The following is an 18,141-nucleotide window of genomic DNA, read 5'->3' on the forward strand; positions in this document are numbered from 1 at the left end:
GTATTTTTATCTGATACCATAGTCTCATACCCCTGCCAAAGTGCTTCCTTCAAAATTATCAGTTGATAATCACATAGTTAGCTGGCCATAATTAGCTTTTAGAAATGAGAATTTATTACAGTACTTAAAAAGTCTATGGGAAAGTGGGTTCAAACTTAGCGAACACACGTGGCCAAGGGATAACTCACAACTCCTAGCTGCTTCAAGCCCTTCTCTCCTATTCATAGGATACTCAAGAAGGCATAGTATAATCTCTTTGTTGAGTTCCTTTGAAGCTATGAGTCTAATTTGTTCCTAGCTACCCATGATGCAGACACTATAGCCAACTGATCCAAGGATACTGGTTAATACATCAATGGAAAGTTTCCAGACTCTTTGAAACCGGAAGATCCTCCTTTGGTCTGGTGTAAGAGTGAGAAAATTTGGTCAAAGTTGAGTCACATCCCCCATTTTCTAGATTTCTTTCCCTTCTTAGCTTGCTTGATAATTTACTGATGATTCCTTAGGCATACTAAAGTTTCCTCTGCGTATTCTTGTGCAACAGCATTCTATTTCACAAGGCCTTTTCAGACTTAAAGGCTTTTGTTTGCTTGATTGAAATGTGTTCTCATCTTGTTAAGATATCAGAGAGAAAATAGAGTGGGAATATTTCAACCCCATTTTTACTGTGTAAGAAGATTCCATTGATTCTGAATCATTTTTATTGATCCTATTAACAATTAATTGAATTTGTCACATAACTGCCTAAATCATGGTTCTTTGTTTCTCAACTTAGTTCAGAAATTCAGCTGGCCTGTAATGAGTTAACTTTAGAAATCTAGTTCTCCTGCTAATCACTGTTCTATTCTTGCCTCAAGGGAATCTTCTATCCTTCAGGGATACAGGTGTTCACCAGGGAGTCTGGTCTAGTATTTTTACACCACCAAGCTATCTTTCAAGGATATCTGGTTTACTATCCAAAGAGACCTGGTCCATTGTTTGTAACCTTGCAGGCAGACTTAAACGACGAACTTTTCTTAGTCATAGGAGGGAAGGAAAGGGTTGTTGTTAGTCCCTCATTCTCAACTTCCAACCAGTCATATTGTTCTCTGTGACTCAGATATATAACTAATCATGTTGTCTTGATCCCCATGATGCTGCCAACCCTGTAACCAATTGTATTATTTCTTTAATTATCTTGTTCTGCTCTTTGTTCTATGTTTATAAAAAAGAAGCTGCATCTTGATCTAGGGATCTTTTGACTTACTGAAGCAGTCATTAGACTCACTTTATTACCAGGCTCATGCTCTGCTAATAAACTGTTATCTTGGGGCAGTTAGGTGGCGCAGTGAAAAGAGCTCTGGCCTTGGAGTCAGGAGGACCTGAGTTCAAATCCAGCCTCAGACACTTAACACTTATTAGCTGTGTGACCCTGGGCAAGTCACTTAACCTCAATCATCTCACCATAAAAGCAAAAAAACAAAAAACAAAAACAAAAAAAAACTGTTATCTTACTTGGAGAATACATTCCTCAGTCTACCTTTGTTAAATTTCATAACATTTGATATCAGTCTTTTATAGGGGGATAGTAGAGGCAGTGGGAACAGGGCAGCTATACTTTTTTGTTTTTGTTTTTAAAAAGATTTTATTAAAGATCTTTACAGAAGAGCTTCAGGGCACCATTCCAAGTGTCACAGAGTCCTGTTATGCAGTGGGCACTGCTGGGGCATAGCTGGTTGCTCTGCCTTCCCACTCTTCTGATCTGAGATCAGGGTGGTGGGAAGAATCTCATCCTTGGGCTCTCTGCTGCTCACGTGGTTGGGTAGGGGCTTCTTAGGGCCAATTTTGCCACTTGGGTCCCAGGGCAACATGATTTTGACTTTAATTCCCAGTACACCCTGTCTGAGGAGGATGTGGTGCATAACTGTGTCAACATAGTAGTTGACAGGGTCTCTACTGTGGATCATCAGGCCATCCACAAATTTCATGGACTTGACCCTCTGGCCTCTGAGCTTACCAGACATCACCACCTCACATCCCTTTGCTCCATTTTCCATAATGAAGCAGAGGACACCATAGCAGGCCCTACGAACAGCAAGACCTCCCAGGAGTTTGTAATAGAGGGACTTAGCCTGGGCAATAGCCCAGAGATCTCTGGTCCCACCTTCTTGGCATACAGCTCTACACTGCCTTCAGGGAAGCCAAACCTCTTCTGAACTACAGCTGTCAGTTCATGAATCCAGTGACCCTTCTCCCCAAGGACATTCTGAGTCCTTGTGGCCAAGATGTTAATTTCTGTTCTGGTTGGGGTAACTCAAACCTCCACCCCAGAATAGCCATCCTCAGCCAGCTCCCTGGTGAGAAACTCATTCAGCTTGACTCTGAAGATGCCATCAGCAACAAACTTCCTCTTCTTGGAGATCTGCACCGCCATCTTGCACCAACAGGAAAAGGGCAGCTATACTTTTCCTAGGGTACATATAATGTATTAGTCTCCCTTTTATAAGAAGAGAGAAAATATAATATAGTAGGTGCAATGCTGGCTAGGGAGTTAGGTAGATCTAAGTTCAAATCTCACTCATCTCAGACACTTTCTAGCCCTTTAAAAACTTAACTTCTGAGGCAGCTAGGTTGCACAGTGGATAGAGATCCAACCTTGGAGTCAGGAGGACCTGAGTTCAAATCTAGCCTCAGACACTTGACACTTACTAGCTGCATGACCCTGGGCAAGTCACTTAAACCCAATTGCCACACACACACACACACACACACACACACACACACAAACCACTTCTCTTTATATTAATTTTCTCATCTGTAAAATGGAGAGATAAAATAATAACACCTCCTTCACAGTTATGGTGAGAATTGAATTCAATAATATATGCAACATGCTTTGTAAATTTTAAAATTACATAGTTGTTATCTATTGGGAAGCTACATTTGATAAGAGATTTTAAAATATTATTTTGACTTCAAAGAAAAAGTGTATACATATATATATATGACAGGCAATCATATTATTGTTTTGTTTGTATATACTTTTTCTTCTATGTGCATGTGTGTATATCTGTCTGTCATATATTTGTGTGTATTTGTCATATATATATTTATATTTATATGTATAGTATGTATGTATATATATATATATACATATACATACATATATGTGTATCTGATGACTCTGGACTTGTATGAAAAGACTGAAAACAGAATTGTTTATCCTAGTATCCAGTAGATCCATGCCTAAAGTCTAATATTGAATATTGTCCAGTAAACTAATGGACCCATGGTCCCATTGATGTGAGTATTCCCTACAACATCTGCATGACTTACCCTGTGTGATTCTTGACCTGTCCTTCCATAAATCTTCCAAAGGGAGTTTCCTCTGATGTCTTTATCCCTCCCCTCTTTATTTTACAAAGGAAACTGAGGACCAGAGAAATGAAATGACTTGCTTGAGGTCACTTAGGTGGTAAATAAGCAGAAGGGCTAGGATTCAAATTCCAAAGCCACTGATATTTCTAATTTACCATTCTGCCTCTCAAGCAAATGCAATCATTCTATAGGTAAAAACTTCTCATATGGGTACAAGGAACTACGCAGGCAAAATATTATTTATCTGTCCTGTCGTAGGTTTCTCTCATTGAGTTTTCCCCACAGGGAAAGAGGTCCAGCAATTCATAGGACCATAAAAACTTTATCCAGGCTTCCCAGTGAATGCAAGTGATAGTAGTCACTGCCTATGATCTGCTCTCTTCTTTCATGCTTGGTTGTTACCTTGTGTAAATATATTCTGGGCATTGCAAGCTCAGTAAATGCCAAATAGTGTTGACAACTAACTGGAGAACGGATACAGCCATCTTCTTTATTGGAAACCATTTCTCCTTACCTTGTCTTCCCCTTCAAAATGTAAGTTCCTTGAGAGCAAAGACTATCATATTTTTTTCCACTATATCCCCAGTTTCTATCATAGCTCATGGCACATAGTAGGCATTTAATAATTTATAGATAGACTGATTAAAATTAATTGGATACTTATGGAATGCATGGACTATATTTTGGTTATTTTTTTGTTCTCATCACAAGACTGGCTTACTTGCTTTTCTGGTCATAATCCATCTCTGATTGTAACAAAAACAACAATTACAATAACATCAACAAAAATAATAATATTTGACATGTATATAATAACTTAAACTCTGCAAATCATATTATATATATATTATGTCAATTGGACCTTATAACCTAGGAGGTAGGTGTTAGTGTAATCCCCATTTTACATATGAGAAAATTGAGGATCACTAAGTTTGGGTGCCTTACTAAAGGTCATACAGCTAGAACTGAGGCAGGATTTAAATAAAGTCTTCCTAATTCCAAGTAAGACACACTATCCATTGAAGTACCAATCTGCTTCTAGATTATCCTTTCTACCCCTCTTTCTCTGCTATTCTTTGTTAGATGCATTTACATCTTACAGAAACCCACCATATGCCTCTCCACTGATTGATCTTTGGATGATTTGTAACTTTATTTTTTCTGATGCTGTAGTATTTTATGATCCTCAGACATAAAGTCTCTCTCAAAGAAGTTTACTTGTTGAAATAATGTGCCTTTGGTTTAGGGAGAAGCCTGGAGTACTAAAAGCAATGGACAATTTCCAAAATACAAACCAGCCTCTTCTGTCTGCTTTGGCTCACCAGGCCTTTGTTTCATTGTCTATGAAATGAAGAACTAGGACAAAATGACCTCATTGGTGGATGTGACTTCCATGTGTGATTATCTTCAAGTTATCTTATATTTATTCATATGTTGCCTTGTCCATTAAACAGTGAGTTACTTGAGGACAGGACAACGTTTTTGCCTTTTTTTCTGTATAACCGCACTTAGTACAGTGCCTAACACAGAGTAAGCTCTTAATAAATGCTTGCTGACTTGATATGATTTAATTTTCAAGGGACATTTTTAATTCCATAATTCTATGGAATTAATTCATAATGAAATGGAGAATAATCATGAAATAAATGTCATATACAAAGTAATAATTGTGTTAAGGTATGTCATTTAATTCACAAAGTATATACATTAATAAAAGGAGGTAAAAAAGTAACCATTTTTAAATATATAAAAATTACTGATAACATGAACATTACTAGGAACTACTGATATTGCCTTTGATCAGGGAAAATGCATAATATAATGGTAAGAACATTGGACTTGGCATGAGTAGACATGTTTTTGAACCTATCCTCTATATTTACCAGTCATATGTCCTAGGACATGTCACTTTAATTATTTAAGTTTCTTTTTTCACACTACCAAATTCATAGAGATTTGGTTTTATTTTGAATTAATTTACTATTTTATTTTTCCCAAGTTACATGTAAAAATAATTTTTAAAAATCATTTAAATCATTTTATAAATAATATTATTTAATAATTTAAATAAATTAATAGTAATTTAAAAATCATTTTTAAATTTTAAATTGATAAAGCAAGCAATTTATCAAAGGTTACACATGTATAGTCATACAAAACATTTCCTTATTAGTCATGTTGTGAAAGAAAACATAGACCAGAAAAGAAAAACCTCGAGAAAAATAAAGCAAGTTAAAAAAGTATGTTTCAATCTATATTCAGACACCATCAGTTCTTTCCCTGGTGATGGATAGGGATTTCATCATGAGTCTTTCAGAGTTGTGTTGGATCATTGTATTGCTGAGAATAGCTAAGTCATTCACAGCTAATCATCTTATAATATTGCTGTTACTTTGTACACAATACGTTTCACTTTGCATCAGCTCATGTAAATCTTTCCAAGTTTCTCTGAGAGCATCCTCCTCATCATTTCTTTTAGCACAATAGTATTCCATAAAAATCACATACCACAATTTATTCAGTCATTCCCCAATCGATGGGCATCCCCTCCATTTCCAGTTTTTTGCCAACAGAAAAGACCTGCTCTAAATATTTTTGTACATATAGGTCTTTTTTTTCCTTTTTATTTTTTATCTCTCTTGGGATACAGACCTAGTAGCTGTATTGCTAGGTCAAAGGGTATGCTTGGTTTTATAGCCCCTTGCCTATAATTCCAAATTGCTTTACAGAATGGTTGAATCAGTTCACAGCTCCACCAACAGTGCATTAATGGCTCATTTTCCCCACATCCCCTCCAACATTTCTCATTTTCCTTTTCGGTTCTATTAGCAAATCTAATAGGTGTGAGGTAGTACCTCAGAATTGTTTTAATTTGCATTTCTCCAATCTTTAGAGCATTTTTTCCCTTAATGCTATAGATAATTTTGATTATTTCACGTGAAAACTGTTCATATTTTTTGATCATTTATCAATTGGGGAATAGCTCTTATTTTTATAAATTTGATTCTGTTCTCTATATGTTTGGGAAATAAGGCCTTTATCAGAGAAACTTGCTTCAAAAGTTTTTTTTCAGTTACTATTGCTAACTATATTATCCTCCACTCTATCCTCCCCCATTTATTCCATCCTCTCTCTCCTTTCTGTCTCTCTTCAAAAATGTTTTGCTTCTGACTACCCCTCCCCCAATATGACCTCCCTTCTATCACCTCCCCCCTTTTCTCTTATCCTCTTCCCTTCATACTTACCTGAATGGTAACATATATTCTATATCCAATTGAGTGTGTACGTTATTCCCTCTAAGACAATTTTGATGAGAGTAAGGTTCACTCACTCCTTCTCACTTCCCTCTTCTTCCCCTCGACTGTAAGAGCTTTTTTTGCCTCTTTTATGTGACATAATTTACCCCATTCTACCTTTCCTTTTCCCTTTCTCCCAGTATGTTCCTCTTTCACACTTTAATTTAATGTTTTTAGATATCACCACTTCATATTCAACTGACACCTGTGCCCTTTGTCTATATGTTCTCCTAACAGCCCTAATAATGAGAAAATTCTTATGAGTTATGAGTGGCATCTTCCCAAGTAGGAATGTAAACATTTTAATCTCATTAAATCCCCTTATGACTTTCTTTTCCTGTTTACCTCTTCATGTTTCTCTTGCGTCTTGTATCTGAAAGTCAAATTTTCTATTCAGCTCTGGTCTTTTCATCAAGAATGTTTGAATGTCCTCTATTTCATTGAATGTCCATTTTTCCCACCTGAAGGATTATACTTGGTTTTGCTGGCTAGGTGATTTTTGGCCTTTGCCCTCCGGGATATCATTTTCCAAGCCCTCCAGTTCTCTAATATAGAAGCTGCTAAATCTTGTGTTATCCTAACTCTGGGTTCTATGATACTTGAATTGTTTCTTTCTGGCTGCTTGTAATATTTTCTCCTTGACCTGAGAGTTCTGGAATAATATTCCTGGGAGTTTTCATTTTGGGATCTCTTTCAGGAGGTGATTGGTGGATTCTTTCAATTTTTATTTTATCCTCTGGTTCTAGAATATCAAAGCAGTTTTCCTTGATAATATCTTTTTTTCTTTACAATTTAAAAAAATAATTTATTTATTTTTAGTTTTCAACATTCACTTCCATAAGATTTTGAGTTCCAGATTTTGAATTCCAAATTTTCTTCCCCTCCCCCACCCTAAGACAGCATGCAATCTTATATAGGCTCTACATAGACATTCATATTAAACATATTTTCAAATTAGTCATGTTGTAAAGAAGAGTTAGAACCAATGGGAGGAACCATGAGAAAGAAGAAACAAACAGAGAGAGAGAGAGAGAGAGAGAGAGAGCAAAGAGTATACTTCAATATGCACTCAGACTCCATAGTTCTTTTTCTGGATCTGGATACCATTTTCCATCAGGAGTCTTTTAGAGTTGTCCTAGATCTTTGCATTGCTAAGAAGAGGTAGTCTGTCAAGGTTAGTCTTTGTACAATGTTGCTATTATTGTGTGCAGTGTTCTCCTGGTTCTGCTCACTCCACTCAGCATTAGTTCATTTAAGTCTTTTTAGGTTTTTCTGAAGTCTGCCTGCTCAACATTTCTTATGGAACAATAGTATTCCTTGATAATTTCTTGAAAGATAATGTCTAGGCTCTTGTCTTGATCTTAGCTTTCAGGTAGTCCAATAATTTTTAAATTGTCTCTCCTGGATCTATAAGGTCAAGTTTGGTTTTATTTTGTTTGAGAAAAATGCTTTGTAGAAAGCTATATAAATGAAAGCTATTTTTCATCCAAAATTAGTTTGGCGAATTTTACAAAGATATCTAAACCAGAATTGAATTCTGATGGCTTTTAATGTTGTGATTTACATTATTATGATCATGTGCAATTTATTGTGATAATTCTATTTATTTGGTATGCATCAGTTCTGACAGTTCTTCCTCAGTTTCTCTGGGAGTCTTCATATTTGTTGCTTTTTATGAAACAATATAATCTATACATCCACAAAACATCAAGTGTTCTGCTCTTCCCTTCTAAGATCAACATGGTACAGTGAAAGAATACTGCTTTTTACCATGATGAACTGTATTTAGATCTTGCCTCTAATATTTACAACCTGTGTGACCATTGACCAATTACTTAATTTGTGTGGACCTCAGCTTCCCCATCTTTAAAATGAGGGGTTTGGCTTAGATGGACTTTTAGATCCCTTTTGGTTTTATATTTATGATCGTTCCCTAGTTTATTGACCTCTCTCAATAGGCAGGTGTTTGTTTGTTTATTTTAGTGAATGTAAGTGATCATCAATATTTATGAGCAAAAAATATACCATCACCTTAATAAACATTGTAATACAGTATAGAACTGCAGTTCTAACCAGAACAAAGATTTGATTCAAAAAAGTTCATTAATCCTCTTTTAAATCTTACTCATCAACTGTTGCTGTCTTTGTCAGCTCAAGAATTTTCTCTGTTCAAAATAATTTCTTTATATTCTTTCTCTAGTTTCTTTCTTCTTTTAAATTTTGATTTTATAAACTTTAGTTTCTATTGGGCCAAAAAAAAATTATCCATCTTTTTCTCCCCTCTTCTTTTTCTTTCTTTTCTGTTTTAACCTTAGTAGAGTTGATTTCTATTATACTAAAAAGTCACCTGACTTCCCTCTCCCTCTATTTCATTCTATTATATTCTTTTTCATGCTCTTTGATTTTGTTTATCTAAATTCAATGCTTCTCTTTTATAGTATGTAAATTTTTCCTGGGCAAGTCACTAATCTCTATCTGCCTCAGTTTTCTCATCTGTAAAATAGGGATAATAATAGTACCTACCATGTAAAGTTGTTCTGAAGAAGAAATGAGATAACAATTGTAAAGTACTAAGCACAGGGCCTGGCATATAGTAAACACTATATTAATGTTAGCTATCATGATTTATTGTTGCTGTTATTGTTCTCATTTGACTTCAGTTGGCTCAGTTTCTTTCTTCCTTATCCTCCAGGTTGCAATGATTTCCTGATAAAACCACTCATCAATAGAGGTAAGTTACTTGAAAGATCCCATACACTTTTTTTTTCCTTAGCTCTACCATTGTTAGCAGTATGATTTTGGTAAATTACTTAACCTCTTTCTATCTCATTTATCTCATTTGTATCATGAGGTAGTATTAGTTATCCTACCTCTATCAGAGAGTATTTAATGAATGTTAAAAATGTTATGGAAAGGAAAAGGTGCTATATGTGCAAAACGTGTGATTATTTTCTCTCCTGAAGTGCCACTGAAACAGTAGGCCTCTATCTTTTTCCAAGAGATCCTTTCCAACCATGGTTTCTGTGAAGTTCCCTTATTCTCTTTCCTCTCCAACTGCTCTTTCAATACTTCTTTCAGCTGTTCTCATTTCTATGATCTGACACTGCCAATTTTGTTTTCCTTTTAATAATTCTGCAGCCTATTAATCATATCAATGTGCCATCAATATTTTTTTAATCTTCACACATTATCATAAGATGGGTTATTTTTCCACCCGTTTTTCTACAATGCCAACATATCCTTTGTCTGAGTCCAAAAGATCACACCTGTGCAATTTGGAAAGCATCCAATAAACTCTGTAGAATTTTAAATTATATTATCTTTAATTTAGCCTCTTTTGGTATAGTATCAGTGAAGTCAAGCAGCCCATTTCATTGATTTTTTTCACTAAATTGCACATTTAGATTCCATTCTGTTTTTTCTTTCCATAGATGAATCAATTCTTCCAGGTAGATTTATTCCTTTAAAAAAGAATAAGGCTTGAAAAGCATTTCCCAGTTAGATCATATATTACAATTTTAAAGCCACAGTAGAAGAATTCATCCATATTTTAATAGATTTTTCAGATTTTTTTCAACTTTGGGAAATTCAGCAAAGCTTCTTGTGGGAAAATATGTCTCAGCTACTGTCCTGTGTCTCTTTTCTGGAAAGCATATCTCAATTACTTACAGATTTTTTTCTATAGAAAATTTTTCAATAGAAAAATTATAATGATTATTTCTATACAATTTATATACCTGAGCTCATACTTTGCCAAATTAGATTTGTCCTTTCAAATAAATTTCCCAGTAGAATAATATAGATCATAACATCTTCTTTATTATATCCAAAATACGGGAAATACCAGTGTTTTTGTCATGTGATTTGTCAGTCAGGCTCAGTCAACAAGATTTTTTAAAGTTCTTAATATATATAAGACACTCTACTAAGTGTTGGGGATATGAAGAAAGAAAAATTCTTAGTATCTGCCCTTAAGGAGCTCACATTCTAATGGAGGGGATGATTCTTTCTCCTGGCTTATTCCGCAATCTGTTCAGCTGCCACACTGGATTGCCTTAACTCTCAGAGGATCACTTCTCATTCAGTTGTATTGGATTATGAAAAAGTCATTGCCTGAGACCATCATATCAGAAAGAAGTCCCTGCCGCAATGTTAACTTCCTTCCAGACTCATTCTCTGTTTTGTTCCTTATTCATAATACTTGCCTTGCCCCTATGCAGGTACCTCGCCCCACATTCTATTACCACCTTCATATGCTGTTTTGGTGAGAGTAGGTAAAATCTTATTTTATTTATTCATTCATTGTCATTCATTTATTATAGTGCTTGGCACGTATTAAGCATGCAGTAAGTGTTTTTTTTTTTCTGTCTACATATCTATCCATTTACCTAAATAAGTAGGTATATATACATTATATCAAATGTAAATGAAAGATAATCTCATGGGAAAGGCAAACATCATCATTTGACTAACAGTAATTACGAATAACCTGCTATCAGAGGTGGAGCCAAGATGGCAGAATAAAAGCAGTGACTTGCTTGAGCTCTCCACCAAACCTCTCCAAATACTGTAAAAATGACTCCAAACAAATTCTAGAGCAGCAGAACTCACAAAAAGACAGATTGAAACAAATTTCTAGCCCAAGACAACCTGGATGATTTATGGGAAAGTTCTGTTTTGTTAGGCTGGGAGAGGAGCACAGTTCAGTGTGGGCTGTGTAGGAAAAACAGGAACCCAGAGAAACTGGAGCAGGCATCAGGGGGCTGAATCATGGGCAGCTGTGGTGGTTTCCAGACCTCCAAACCCACAAATTCCAAAGACAACTTAGAAGGTCAGTAGGAAAGGTTTATGGGCCTGGGTGACAGAGGAGCATGGTCTGGCCCCAGCCATTGTACAGCCCTGGGGCAGTGGCAGTGGTGGCTGCTTCTGGAGCTCTCAACCCACAGATGGTGGGGGTATTGAGCAACTGATAAGAGGGGGAATTGCAGGGATCTGTTTACTGGGTCTGAGGCTTGTGCTTGGATCTGGGTCGCGGTCCTGGGATGTGGTCCTGGGGTGAGGAGGAGTGCTGGCATAGCAGCACTTGTGGCAGCAATGGAGAGGGAATCCTCACATTTCCAAAACAGAAGAGAGTGCTCATGATCACTCATAGACCAGAACACAAGCCAGGAAAGCAGTAAACACCTGTCCTTTGATTGTACCATCTTGGAAGAACTAAAATTTAGAGGTCCCTAGAAGTATCTCTGAAAACAGCTACACAAAACCTTTGAAGCTTGGGAGAGGATGCCCTCCACACTGGAAGCACAGCTCTACCTTCATAAAGAGTTAAAAACTCAAGTAATTGCCTAGGAATGTGAGCAAACAGCATAAAAAAACTCAGACCATGGAATCTTGCTTTGGTGATAAAGAAGATCAAAACATACAACTAGAAGAAGACAACAGAGCCAAAGTTCCTACATCCAAAGCCTCCAAGAAAAATATGAATCAGTCCCAGGAAGAACTCAAAAATGATTTTTTTTTTGCTAGACAATGGAGTTAAGTGACTTGTCCAGGGTCACACAGATAATAAGTGTTATGTGTCTGAGGCTGGATTTGAACTCAGGTTTCCTGAATCCAGGGCTGGTTTTCTATCTACTGTACCACCTAGTTGCCCCCTTAAAAAGGATTTTGAAAAGCAAGTAAGAGAAGTAGAGGAAGAATTGGGAAGAGAAATGAGAGTGATGAAAGAAAATAAAAACAGTGAGTCAACAGCTTGCTAAAGGAGACCCAAAAAATACTGAAGAAAATCACACACACATATATGTATCTACATCTACATCTACATCTACATCTACATACCCAGAGGGCACAGGGTGAGTTGAATATGAAGGGAAGATACGTAAAATAATAAAATTAAGGGGTGAGAGAGAATTGTACTGGGAAAAAGAGAATGGGGTAAATTATCTCACATAAAAGAGAGAAGAAAAAGCTTTTACAGTGGAGAGGAAAAGGGGAAAGGTGAGAGGGAATGAGTGAGTCTTACTCTTATCACATTTGGCTTCAGGAGGAAATAACATACACACTCAACTGAGTATGGGAATCTATCTTAGTCAACAGGAAAATAGGAGAGAAGGAGATAAGAGAGGGGGAAGATGATAGAAGACAGGGCAGATTGGGGGAAGGGGTAATCAGCAACAAACACTTTTGAGGAGGGTTCAGGGTCAAAAGAGAGAATAGAATAAATTGGGGTGGGGTAGGATGGAGGGAATTGTAGTTAATTTCACAACATGACTATTATGGAAGTGTTTTGCATGACTACACATGTATAACCTATATTGGATTGCTTGCCTTCTCAATGAGGATGAGTGGGAAGGGAAGAAGGGAGAGAATTTGGTACTCAAAGTTTTAAAAATTAACTTTAAAAGTTGTTTTTATATGCAACTGGGAAATAAGATATACAGGTAAAGGGCTATAGAAATCTATCCTACCCTATAGGAAAATAGAAGGGGAAGGGAATAAGAGATGGAAGGGGGTGATAGAAGGGAGGGCAGATTGGGGGCATGGGTATTCAGATTGCAAGCCATCTTGGGGTAGGGTGAGGGGAGAGATGGTGAGAAAATTTGTAACTCAAAATCCTGAATGTGAAATTAAAAATTAATTAATTAATTAATAAAAAAACTTAACAACAACAACAAAAGAAAAACCTGCTATCCTTTTCACAACATAATGAAATAAAAATTACATTCAATGAAGGGCCATGGAAACATAGAATACAAATTAATTGGAAATTAAGTAATCTAATCCTAAAGAATAAATTAGTCAAAGAAAAAAAAACATTGAAACAATAATTAATTTCAATAAAGAGAATGACAACAATGATAGAAAATACCAAAATTTATAAGATGCTGCCAAAATAGTACTTAGGGGAGAAATATATATATTTCTTAGGGGAGAAATATATATAGATAATCAATAAAATAAAAAGCAGATCAATGAATTAAGCAAGCAATTAAAAACAAACTAGAAAAAGAACAAATTCAAAATTCCCAATTAAACATCAAGTTGAAAATCCTGAAAGTCAAAGGAGAGAGTAATAAAATTGAAAGTAAGAAAACCATTGAACTAATAAATAAAACTTGGAGCTGGTTTTATGAAAAAAGCAATAAAATACATTAACCATTGCTTAATTTTATTTAAAAACAAAGTAAGAAGAAAACCAAATTATTAGTATCAAAAGGGTGAGCATGTCACCAGTGAAGATGAAATTAAGCAATTATTAGGAACTATTTTGCCCAATGATTTGCCAATAAATGTGGTAAAGTGAAATTGATAAATATTTACAAAATAATAAACTGTCCAGATTAACAGAAGAGGAAAATGAAATCCTTAAATAATCTTATTTTAGAAAAAGAAATTGAACAAGTCATTAATAAGATCCCTAATAAAATATCCCAAGGAGCAGATGGATTTATAAGTAAAATCTACCAAACATTTAAAGAACAATGAATTTCAATACTACATAAACTCTTTGGGAAATAGATAAGGAAGGAATCCTACCAAATTCCTTCCAGTGATACAAATATGTATTTTAACATGGATTTGATAGCTAAGCCAAGGAGAGTAAAACAAAGAAAATGATAGACCAAATTCCCCTAATGAATATTGCTGCAAAAATTTTAAATAAAATAATGAGAAGGAGATTATAGCACTACATCACAAAGATCATATATTATGACCAGGTGGGATTTATACCAGGAAATCAGGACTAGTTTAAAATTAGGAAAACTATCAGAATAATTGAACATATCAATAATAAAACCAACAAAAAATATATGATTATCTCAATTTGTTGTTGTACAGTTGTCAGTTGTGTCCGATTCCTTGTGACTCCAAGTACCATCATATGCTAGGCTTTCATATTCTCCACTATCTCCTGAAGTCTGTCCAAGATTGTGTTCATTCCTTCTATGATATTATCTATTCATTTCATCCTCTACCATTCTCTTCTCCTTTTAACTTCAATCTTTCCCAACATCAGAACCTTTTCCAGTGAGCCCTGCCTTCTCATTATGTAGCCAAAGTATTTAAGCTTCAGCTTCAGTATTTCACCTTTGAATTAATTTCTTCGACCTGAATTTTTTTTGTTGTTGCTGTTGTTGTTGTCATCTAAGTACTGACTGATTTGATCTCTTTGTTATCCAAGGGACTCTCAAAAGTCTTCTCCAGCACCACGAGTTGAAAGTATAGATTCCGTGGCACTCATCTTTTCTTATAATCCAACTCTCACAGCATACATTGTTACTGGTTACCATGGTCAAAACCATGGTTTTGACAATATGAACATTTGTTGGCAAGGTGATGCCTCTGCTTTTTAGCATGCTGTTCAGGTTTGTATTATGCTCTCTTTAATTTCAGGAATGCAGTTGCAATCTGCAATGATCTGTGAGTCCAAGGATATAAAATCTGACACTGCTTCTATTATTTTCTCCTTCTATTTGCCAGGAAGTGATGGAACCAGTTGCCATGACCTTATTCTTTTATGTTAAGTTTCAAGCCAACTTTTACTATCTCCTCTTTCACCCTTTTCCAGAGGGTTAATTCTTCTTCACTTTCTGCCATCAGAATGATATTATCTGCATACCTGAGATTGTCGATATTTCTCCTGGCAATCTTAATTCTGGATTTTGATTTGTCTGTTCTAGCATTTTATATGATATACTCTGCATTTAAGTTAAATAAGGTGACAATATACAACCTTCTCATACTCCTTTCCCAATCTTAAACCAATCCAAGTTTGGTTCTAACTGTTGCTTCTTGACCCACATAGAGATTCCTCAGGAGACAAGTAAGATGATCTGGCACTCCCACCTCTTTAATAGCTTGCCACATTTTGTTGTGATTCACAGTCAAAGGCTTTAGTGTAGTCAATAAAGCTGAAGTAGATGTTTTTTTTTTCTTTCTTTCTGAAACTGTCTTGCTTTCTCCACAATCCAGCTAATGTTGAAAATTTGGTCTCTAGTTCCTCCACCTCTTCAAAACCAGCCTGCTTTTCTGGTAATTCTCAGTTCACATACTGCTGAAGTCTAGTTTATAGAATCTTAAGCATAATCTTGCTGGCATGTGAAATAAGCACAATTGTTTGGTAACTTGAACATTCTTTGGAGTTGCCCTTCTTTAGGAATGGGATATAAGTTGCTCTTTTTCAATCTAGTTGGCCACTGTTGAGTTTTCCAAATTTGATGGTATATTGAGTGCAGCAATTTAACAGTATCATCTTTTAAGATTTTAATAGTTAAATTGTAGTTTTATCACCTCTACTAGCCTTATCATTAGCAATGCTTCCTAAAGCCCACTTGACTTCATTATTAAGAATGTCTGTCTCTGGATCAGCAACCACACCATCATTAACAGTGATGTTAAGATCTTTCTTGTATAGTTCTGTGTAATCTTGATACTTCTTAATCTTTTCTGCTTTTGTTGTCTCCACCACTTTCGTGTTTTAACATGCCCATTTTTTCATGAAACATCTTTTTGATATCTCTAATTTTCTTGAAGAGATTTCTTGCCTTTCTCATTCTATTGTTTTCTTTTAATTTTTTTCCCATTGTTATTTTAAGAAAACCTTCTCTCCTTACTATTCTCTGTAATGCTGCTTTCAATTGGGTATATCTTTCCCTTTATCCTTTCCCTTTCACTTTCCTACTTTCCTTAGCTATTTGTAAAGCCTCCTCATGCACACATTTTGCTTTCTTGCTCTTTTTTTTCTCTTTGAAATGGTTTTTGTGGCTGCTTCTTGTACAGTATTGTGAATCCCTATCCATAATTCTTTAGGCACTCTATCTACCAGATCTAATCCCTTGAATATGACTTGACAAAACTCTATTCGCCTCTGCCCTGCTTCATTTTGTGCTCCAAGGCCAAATTTGCGTTATTCCAATTAACTTTTGATTTCTTACTTTAGCATTCTAATCACCTATGATAAAATGTGACATCATTTTCTAGTGTTGTTTCTAGAAGACATTGTAGGTATTCATAGAATTGATCAACTTTGGCCACTTCAGCATCAGTGGTAGGAGCATAGATTTCTATTACTGTAATGTTGAATGGTTTTTCTTAGATTCTAACAGATAGACTGTTATTTTTGAGATTATAGCCTCATACTGCTTTTCTCACACTTTTATTTATTGTAAGGTCTACTCTATTTCTTCTAAGGTAGGCTTGCACAACATACTGCCCACTGGCCACTTTGGTGGGCCAAATGTGGTCCACAAAACATATGTTATGCAGTCCTATTCTAGGAGATTCTTGCTTATGGTAGTATATGTAATGATCACCTGAATTAAATCCATCCATTCCCAACCATTTAAGTTTATTGATACCCGAGATGTCCATGTCTAATATTTCCATCTCCTGTTTGGCCACATCCAACTTACTTTGGTTCATAGATTCCAGGTTCTGTGCAATATTGATCCTTACAGTGTTGTACTTTCCTTTTGTCATCAGACAAAGAAGGATATAAATTAAACTCACATAAATCATCAGGATTTCTATATATTACCAAAAATTCAGCAGCAAGATAGAAAAAGAAATTCTGTTTAAAATAAATACAGACAATATAAAATACTTGAGAGTCTACCTGCCAAGAGTAACCCAGAAACTATATGAACACAATTACAAAACACCTTTCACACAAATAAAGACAGATCTAAACAATTGGTGAAATATTAACTGCACATGGGTAGGCTAAGCCAATAGAATAAAAATGACAATTTCAGCTAAATTAATTCATTTATTCAATGCCATGCCAATCAAACTACCAAAAATTATTTTGTAGAGCTAGAAAAAATAATAACTAAATTCATCTAGAAGAACAAAAGGTCAAGAATATCAAGAAAATTAATCAATAATGTGAAGGTAACCTAACAGTCTCATATCTCAAATTGTATTATAAAGTAGTTATCATCAAAGCAATCTGGTACTTAGTAAGAAATACAGAAGTAGATAGGTAAAATAGATTAGTTTCATAATACTCAATAGTAAATGAGCATAGTAATCTCATATTTGATAAACTCAAATATTAAAGCTTTGGGGGTAAGAACTCAATATTTGACCAAGAATTGCTGGGAAAACTAGAAAGCAGAAACTTTGGCAGAAATGAGATGTAAGCCAATTGTTCACCCTGTATACAAAGACAAGGTCAAAATAGATAAATGATTTTGACATAAAGGGTGATTCCATAAGTAAATTAGGGGAACATGGAAAATTTTACCTGGGTAAAGGAAGAAGTTGTGATTAAACAAGAGATAGAGAGGATCAAAGGATATAAAATGGATATTTTTATTATATTAAATTAAAATTTTTTTTGCACAGACAAAGTCAATGTAGGCAAGATTAGAAGGAAAGCAGGAAACTGGGAGGTGGGGGAATTTATAGCAAGTTTCTCTAATCAGGACATCATTTTTACAAAAAAAAAAAATTTATAGCAGCTCTTTCTGTGGTGGCAAAGAAC

At 35.3% G+C, this 18,141-nt stretch overlaps 1 pseudogene; it reads right to left on the minus strand.

Annotated features, from left to right (window-relative positions):
* Positions 1-1,670: 1,670 nt before the first annotated feature.
* On the minus strand, positions 1,671-2,413 carry LOC114052149 (annotated as a pseudogene).
* Between the last annotated feature and the right edge of the window lie 15,728 nt (positions 2,414-18,141).

Source organism: Vombatus ursinus, unplaced genomic scaffold (genome assembly GCF_900497805.2).
Source record: "Vombatus ursinus unplaced genomic scaffold, bare-nosed wombat genome assembly UNPS02014807.1, whole genome shotgun sequence".
NCBI lineage: Eukaryota > Metazoa > Chordata > Mammalia > Diprotodontia > Vombatidae > Vombatus > Vombatus ursinus.